Genomic DNA, 8,768 nt, shown 5'->3' with positions numbered 1-8,768 from the left:
TTATGACAAAGTGACAACAGTGCAAATAGTAGTAATTGTGCGAAGAACAGCATGAAAGTGACACCGACTCAGTCAATGTGTAATGACTTACTATATAATACTGAGAGCAGACCATGAAGCTAATATTCCATAGCACAAGTACTTGATGTAGAGTATATACATGAATAAAGTTTAGAGTACAGAATGGCTTAAAGTACTGTTGGTGACATAGAAGTTGAGGGTTCATCAAACAGAATACAACAATTTATTTCTCACCAGAATTTCACTTCAGATCAGTGTGTGCAATTTGCATGTCCACACATCCTCGCTGAGATGTGATTAGAGGCCGGTGTTGCAGTCATGACAGGAAACAGCAAGCAATGAGCTAATTACAACACCCCCCTCCTTTCTTTCTTTTTCTCCCCCTCATCCATCCCTTCCCCCTTCTGTGTCCTATGTCCACTCTCTCCCTTCCTCCCTCTTTAGCACTGTCTCCTTCTTCCCCAACAGTTGAAATCCTACACCGAGTATGCCTGCGAGGTCACCATGGAGACAAGGCCACCGCTATCTTGCGTCTCAGGTCTTTGCAGGGCACCTACAGCATCCTTAGGGCCCTTTTCTGCCAGTTCTCCCAACACGTGTGATTTCTTAATGTATAATTATGTAAGCTTTCCAGGGCATTGGTGGCTTAGTGGTGGGTTGCTAGCTTGCGGTGCAGAAGGCATGGGTTTTATCTGCACCCAATGCCCAAAACCCAGCTACTGGATACTGAGTGCAATGGAAAATTAGCTTCAGGATCTGCTTACTACTCTCAGTATTACATATTATGCCATTACACGTAGACTCAGTCAGTGTCACTTCCATACTGTTCTTTGCACAATTAATACATTCTTTGCACAATCACTACTATTTGGACTGTTGTCATAAATACAATTGCACATTAAGGTTGCACTGCATTTTGCTTCATTTCTCTCTTTACTATTATTCATTTATGCCTTTTAATATTAAGACATGTGACTTCTAGGCTTTGTATAACGGGCATTGATGGCTCAGTGGTAGGGGGTCAGGGGTTGCTCATTGGTAAAAGGGTTGGACTAATGGTCGGAAGATCCAAGGTTCAAACCCCAGCACCACCAAGTTGCCACCTTTGGGCCCCTGAGCAAGACCTTTAACCATCAACTGCTCGGATGTATAATGAAAAAAAAAGTCACTCTGGATAAGAGCGTCCTGGTTCAATTCCCACCCAAGCACAGATAAAATGGGCTGCGTCAGGAAGGGCATTCGGTGTAAAACCTGTGCCAAGTTGTGTGCATGGATCGGATGGTATTCTGTGGCGACCCGTCGACAGGAGCAGATAAAATATTAACAACAACATAAGCTTTCCATTCATCTAGAAACCTCTGTGGTCAAACTGAAGGAGGAAACCAGGGTACCCAGAGGAGCACGGGTAGAGCATGCAAACTCCCTGCACACAGACTGGAAGTGGGAATCGAACCCGGACCCTGGAGGTGCAAGGAGACAGTGATAAACGACTAAGCCACTGTGCCACTAATATAAGCTTTACAGAATTCAAACATTTGTTAAAATAAGAAGTTGATGCGTTTGTTAATTATATTTGCATGTTTTTTTGTGTATTTGAATTTGCAAACTTAGAAGAAAACACAACTGCAGATTAAATGCTTAATTAATATTCAGCACATAGTTCAACAAGTTCAACACACACGCGCACACACACACACACACACACAGAAGGGACAGCCTGAGCCTACGTGCTCCTCTGGGTGTGCTAAAAATAAACGTACTATATATTTTTTCTCTAATATCGCTACAACTTCCTATCTCCTAGTTGGCTGTTTGTGATCTGAAGGGGAGCTCGTGAACTTGTAGTCTATCATCCCGAGCCTGCGCGTAGACTCCACGAACCGAAGAACCACACTACCCAGAGTGCACTGCGCCACTTGGTGCTAGGCTTCTCTCTCTCTCTCTCTTTCTCTCTTGCTCTCGTTGCGCTCGGGGAGTGTTTCCCATTTAAACAAACAGAGCTCGCGCGGAAGATGGCGGAGCGTTTCGAAGTGGCTTAAACGAGGAAACTGCTGTGTGTGTGTCTGTTGTTTATTTTATGAAGTGGACACGATATTAACCCGGTAAGAATGTTTAAACATTTCCTACGTTTCGGTTACGGTCTTCACGAGCGCGTTTAAAGCTTGTTGTTTATTTTTTATACGTCGCGCGCGAGCTCTTGACTCACAATGTACTTGCTCTTCTTCTTCTTCTTCTTCACTCTCTTCTTCTTCTTCTTCTTCTTTTTGTCTTTTTACTCTGTTTCTCTCTGAAACTGAGTCTTTATCACTGCATTAGATGAATATTTTCCTGATTTGCGTGTTAGGAAAAGTGAAAGTACAAACTTGCTTACACTCTCGTCTCGTGCACGTTTCTGATCTGCTTTTTTATTATTATTATTATTATTATTTACTGAAGATCATAAAAACACCAACACACTCCTAAATCTTTCTTCATTATCATTAAAACACACCTTTCTTTCAACCTTCCTTACCAGATCTTAGATTTCCAAATTGAACGATAATAAGTCTCGACCAGGAAGTTGCTCTTTTTAAAGCGATTTAAAACACACACACACACACACACGCACATACACACAATCAGGATGAAGAAGTTCAAGTTGTAATGAACACTCTAGGCTCTGATCAGTCTTCTGAACATGACTAGGTGGAGTTTTCTAAAACTGTTTTAGTTAAGATGAAGATTTTAATTAAACTCATAAAGTAATTCTAATGGATTTGTTTTTTTATTCATGACTTCCTGTGTCAAGCTACACACACTAGCCCACATGCAAAAGTATCAACAGACTTGCAGAAAGAGTCCTCGATACACTAACATGTATTTTCTTTTTATGTTTTTTTTTTTTTTTTTAGATTAACTTTGCATTGTGTGATTATAAAGGCACGTGACAGATGTTGAAGAAAAGTGTGTTTGTTTGTGTGTGTGTGTTTGTAGTGGTTGAAAATGTATCATTTAACCAATCCGCATCGTGTAACATCCTGGACCATGAACTAAAATTCGGTCACGCTGACAGTCTTAGAATGTGTCATAAGTTTCTGATGACGTTTTGGTTCTTATAATAATCGTCGTTATCATAATCGTCATCGTCTTCATCCTGTTTATACTGTACATGTTACCATGATTTAATATTTCAGTGTGTTGTTTTATTCTCTCTATTATTACTATTTCAACCTGCTGGTGCATCTTACGTACAGTACACAGTCATCATGATTGTGTATATGGAAACTGTATGTTTGTATTATTTGACTCCATCTTTTCCTCGTCTTAGTTTTTATTTTTATTTGTTTTATTAACTTTACCTTATTTATTTTTGCTTAATTGTTGTATAATTGTGAACTGGCTGCAGTAACTATACAATTTCCCTTTTGGATTAATTAAGTACTCTATCTATCTATCTTTGACAGTCCTACACCGTAGTAGCATGTGTAGGATTCAGATTCAGTAGTTAGTATTAAGCAATGACACACTGTGTTACTAATACACACTGACGTGTAGAGGGTGTGTGTTTGCAATGTGTGTGAGGTATCACACAGCAGTGTTGTGCTTATACAGTACATAAGGGTTGCTTTGCTTTTCTCTCTCTCTCACCCCTCCCTCTCTCCTCCTTCTCTCTCTCTCTGCATGCAGTTTTCTGTCTTATCAGTGCCACATGGAGGTGCAGATAGATGACGTCTCACTAGAAAGATGTACAGGACGGACAGGTTTTTTAATTTTATTTGTTAGATAAATAGATATTGGTGATTCACTTTGAGAATTCGAGGATCGTGCTCAATTACACATTTGACTAATATGGGATATTATTTTGTCACTTATAGGAAGAACGTAACAACAAAATCCTGCTAGATCCTTTAGGAGGAGATGATTTTCCTGTCTGGTGTGTTTACATTTGTAATATCTTGCTTCTTGGGGTAAAAGTTTTAGATTAGAGCTGTGTTCAGTTCTGGAAATGCATTTCAGCACTTTTCCCAGTTGTTGCTATTGTTATTGCTATCACGTCTGAAGAATGAGATAAAAAGAAGAAATTGTGATTATCTTTCCACATATGCATGCATGCACGCATGCGCGCGCACACACACACACACACACAGTGAGCCATGCGCTTCTCTCGGTGTGTGGGAAAAGACCCTCTGAACTCTTCCTCGCACTGACCGCAAGCCGAGCCCCCTCCTCCCTCCCTCTCTCCCCTTTATCTTCTCTTTTCTCTCCGTCTCTCTCACACTCGCAGGGGTGTCAGGCTGCATTAACTATGAATCAATCTTGTGTCAGACTCTTTGACTGTAGCTGGGGGTCGGCGGCTGAAGGCGTTCGTGGATACAGCTTCCTCCCTCCACCTCCGTGCACTTTTTTTTTCCTTTTTCCGTACGTTCTGTCACTCATTAACGCTGCGTCTTTCTCTAGGGACTTGCTAGGTTTCAGTGGTAGTTTCAGCTTGCAGCAGACAGACCAGTTTTGTGGTGTTGCGTCAACACGGCAGGAACACACCCGCTCGAAGCGGAGCACTGTGTCGGCTGTCGTGCAGTTTAATTCGGTACGTTAGGAACCGTGCAGGAGATCCGTCCCGGAGTTCGAGTAGCCGTAGCGCTCGTGATTGTGCCCGAGGACCAATAGAGTGCAGTGTGAAAAGTGTCTCATCACCTCTCTTTGGCACACTGTGTTTTTGTCGACGTACGCTTTTTTTTTTTTCCTTTCTTTTTTTTTTTCCACCAGTGCCGTACGAGAGCTTGAATTGGTGGCATTCTTTTAGTGTGCAGTCAGAGCTTGTTTTCGTGTGTATATGTGTGTGAGTGAGTGAGCGAGAAAGAGAGAGAGAAAATAGTGTGTATGTGAGACAATTGCTTCTAAAGAGGAGAGCATATTAGGTGTGTGTGTGTGTGTGTGTGTGTTAAAATTAGGGTGTGCAGTGTAGCTGCTGATGACAGTGCGCTAAAACAACAGCTTGATTGTTGCCCCAATTGAAATCTGATACCTTGGCCTTGGTGGTGGCTTTTTTTGCCTCAGGCTAGTTAAAGGTGTTGCAGAGCGCTGTTGCTTCTTAAACTCCTCCACTCAATGTGATTTCAGCCTTTTTTTTTCCAGCCTTTCCTTTCTTTGTTTAAAAAAAATACACACAGTATCACCTACAAATTTGTGCACACTTACACTGCGTGTCAAAGAAAAAATAAAAATAAAAAAATTCCTCATACACGTGTACATGGCACAGACAGCATAATTGCATTTCAGTAACTTTGCTACACCACTTTCTCCCAAAGTTATTATTACATTCTTGTCAGGTTCGGACCCGATAAGCGCCGCGTATAACCTCGTAATGTGGCTGCAACGATTTTCCTGCTCTGCGCCTATTTGAATGTTGTCTCTAGTGATGCGCGTCACGCGTGCAGTTTGCCACCGAACACACAGTATTTTTTTTGAGTGTTCGCTTCAATCCGATGCAGTGAAATACCTCGCCAGTTAAGCATCTGACCAGGCTCTTCCAGTTGTTCTAGTAGCATTGACTTTAAAGAATGTTTGCGTCAGAAATACCTGACACCGACAGAACTTGTTTGTTAGCTATGTTGTTTGATTACAGAGACATGCCACGTAAGACTACTGATTTGTAATCTACAAGAAGACACACAGTTTGGCGTGCAAAAAAAAATATTGTCAAATTTCTGTCATGGAAAAATAACATAAAACAAACAAAACCATCTAGCTAGAATCAAGGTTTTTGTACCACACAGCAAGGCCGAGCACTTATCAATAGTTTGATTTTGATAACATTCCTACTAAGTGCAATGAAAAAATAGAAATAAAAGTTATCTTTTCCTTGTTGCTTTATTTCTTTCTGACTAACACCGAATGCTGTGTAAAACTTGAATCCAGACGGTGAAGCTCCTCCATTGTTGCTGCTATTATCAGTGTTTACTCTTAACACTAGCCTTGCGTGAGAAAGAGCCTGCAGAAAACTCCACCCACATTCACAGGTACAGTTATGCAACTGGAAATGAACGCAGACTTTCAACCAGGGTACAGAAAGTTCTGGATTTAAATCATTTTTCCTGCAATGCCTCACTTTCTCACGCGGCAGGGAAACAACGCTAAAAGAAAGGATGCATGTAAAAAGCTATGCCGCCTTTTTGTTTCATTTTCTTCATCTCATGGTTGCGTTTGATTCTAGGTACGAAATCACCTAGCATGGCCAAACGTGCACATAGAGGCGGATTTTTATTCCTCCCTCCCATGTCATCCAAAATGATGAGCAGTTATCAATAGCAATTCGCAATAGCAAACGTAATTCTGCTTTGATTTGTCTACCCATGGTTGCCATGGTTTCCTGTCGTGGTAGCACGTGATGCTGTAAGTAGCTGGTCATGTGTGTTACTCATCTGTGTGGAGACAGGTATGTGTCACAACCTGAGTTATATTATTCAGTAAATCAATTTTATATGATCAAAATGGCTAATATTCATATGCATATGACATACAGCTTGTTTTTGTTTTATTATTATTATTTTACCATATTTTTGAGTTAGTACAGAAACATTTCTGATTTCCAAACATCTGTATTTAACACAGAATTAAAAGTTACAAAAAATGATTTGGGGGGGCAAAAAGAAAGCAGCGCAGTATATAAACAACCCCTTTTTCAGACAAAAAACAAAATGGATGCTACTGGAATTTGCATGCTGAAAAGAAGCAGGTGTGACAGTCAAACTCCTCAGAAAAACTTAGTAGTCAATTTCCTTATAAAACTGCACAAATTGTATCTAAGACTAAAGAGTCCTCAAAGAAAAAAAGTTTCAATAATTACTTGATACTAATTACATACTTTTTTATTTTACTTTCAACTTGTGCTCTTTTCTCTGACTTCATTTAATTAAATTTAGTATAGTTTTTTTATATAGTGCACTAGAATTTGGCCTAAAGAAGCTTTTCAGAATTATTTAGCTATGAATCGCGATTCTTTTGTGTAGTGATTGTTGCATCATCACACTGATCCAATGTAAAAAAACTATTTTTTTTACATTTAAAATAGAGACAAACTGGTCAATCAACCAGTGACCAGAATTAGCTGGTTTTCAGTTTGATTGGCCGTGACCGAGGATCAGTGTCAGATATACGTGATTCTGTACCGGGTGCAGAAACGTCTGAGTAGCGCAACAGAAATGCATTTTTCATGGTGGTAAATTATCAAAAATTGTGCTCCACATGCTCACGTTAGAGGACGCACTGCTCATTGTCAAGTTGAGTGTTAAAACTTTTGAGGCTTCTGAAAATATTTACACATTTTTATCCCGTGTGTTAGGAGTGAATTATTTGCTCTGTTTGTTTGAAAATAATAGTCATGGCTGGTGACATACAATAACACACAGATATAGAGTTGCTCAGCAAAATTGTAGTTTTTTTTTTGTTAAATTTTATTTAAAGTTAAATGTTAAACTTTGCATTTAAAGTAAGTGTGTATTTAAAAAAAAAAGGAATGTTATAAGAAATAAGATTTATTTAATGAATCGTTAAACTTTTCTTTAAAGTTATAACAAATTCAGGGAGAATATAACATCGAATGGGGGTATTTTTTAAAATCATGATATTTGTAGAAATCAAAATTTTATTCGAATTGGCTTCAAGGTATTGTGATATTGTATCGGGAGGTGACTGATTCCAGTCTCTAAAAGACACTGTCCTGATTTCACGCCTTTGTTGCTAGCCTCCAAGACGTGTAAGTATGTATCCAATGTTGTAAACATTAAAGCACTTTTTGTAAGTCGCTCTGGATAAGAGCGTCTGCCAAATGCCTAAATGTAAATGTAAGACACTTCAGAGTGCTTAAACGTATGTACTTGCAGTGCATTATGGGTAATACAAAGGGCCCTTGTGTAACTAACTGAAAAAAAATACTACTGAGTTTTTTTTTTTTTCTGAGATTTGGCTTTTAGAGCGGCTCATAAAAAATGACTGGTGTTTTAGTGAAAATGTTAATGAGACATGACTTTGAGCATTTGTGACAGGGCAAAAGTTTACACTTCATTATAAAAAAACTAAATATATATACTGTATATAGATGCCTCAAATTGGTCGGAAATGTAGGAGTCACAGAGGTTCTGTATGGAATTTTTTTTTTTTGTGTGTGTGGAAGTTTATGACTCTCCTCAGTTCACAACAGCGCAGGCTCAAATTTAGGAGGAATGTGTACGTTGCGTCCAGCTGTGGTTGCTTGTGTAAAGTCCTGTTGCCATGACGACACTCCTGCGTGCACAACTCAAGGTCGTCAGGTTTGTGATGATGAACTAGATGGGGCTTATGACAGATCACACGCAAACACGCACACGCACAGTGTTTATCCTGGTATCGTTGTGATGACTGTTCAATGAAGTAATTATTAAAGCAGCTAATATGCAGCTTTTGTGGGCACCAGCTAAATGTAAAATCTCTTAGCTATTCCTAGCAAGATATGTGCCGCGATAAGCAATATTAACCTACAATAAAGATTAGAAAGGTGAATTTTTCTACTTTGGTCTTGTTGCTGCTAAAAAAAAAAACTATCTAGATGTAGAGATGATGTGTATTTGTTTGAGTGTCTTTAGAGTCATTGTCAGGTTCATCTGTTGTAGATTAAGCCCTGATGTATCCTGCATGTGCCGTGTTGTTTAGCGCAGACAAAAACCGCAAACACAACCCGCGATGGAGCCAGCGAGTTTTTCGAGACCAAGGCCTTTTTTTGTAGCACGTCT

At 39.5% G+C, this 8,768-nt stretch overlaps 1 protein-coding gene across 2 annotated transcripts in view; it reads left to right on the top strand.

Annotated features, from left to right (window-relative positions):
- Positions 1-1,964: 1,964 nt before the first annotated feature.
- Positions 1,965-8,768, top strand: part of ncoa3 (nuclear receptor coactivator 3) — a 42,212-nt gene continuing 35,408 nt past the window's right edge. For both annotated transcript variants that reach the window (XM_053483887.1, XM_053483886.1), the window contains exon 1: positions 1,965-2,123. The gene's annotated coding sequence lies outside the window, so the exon portion shown is untranslated. The remainder of the gene's footprint in view (positions 2,124-8,768) is intronic.

Source organism: Clarias gariepinus, chromosome 23 (assembly GCF_024256425.1).
Source record: "Clarias gariepinus isolate MV-2021 ecotype Netherlands chromosome 23, CGAR_prim_01v2, whole genome shotgun sequence".
Taxonomy (NCBI): domain Eukaryota; kingdom Metazoa; phylum Chordata; class Actinopteri; order Siluriformes; family Clariidae; genus Clarias; species Clarias gariepinus.
Note: the sequence above shows the minus strand (reverse complement) of the source record. Positions and strands in the feature narration are given on the sequence as shown.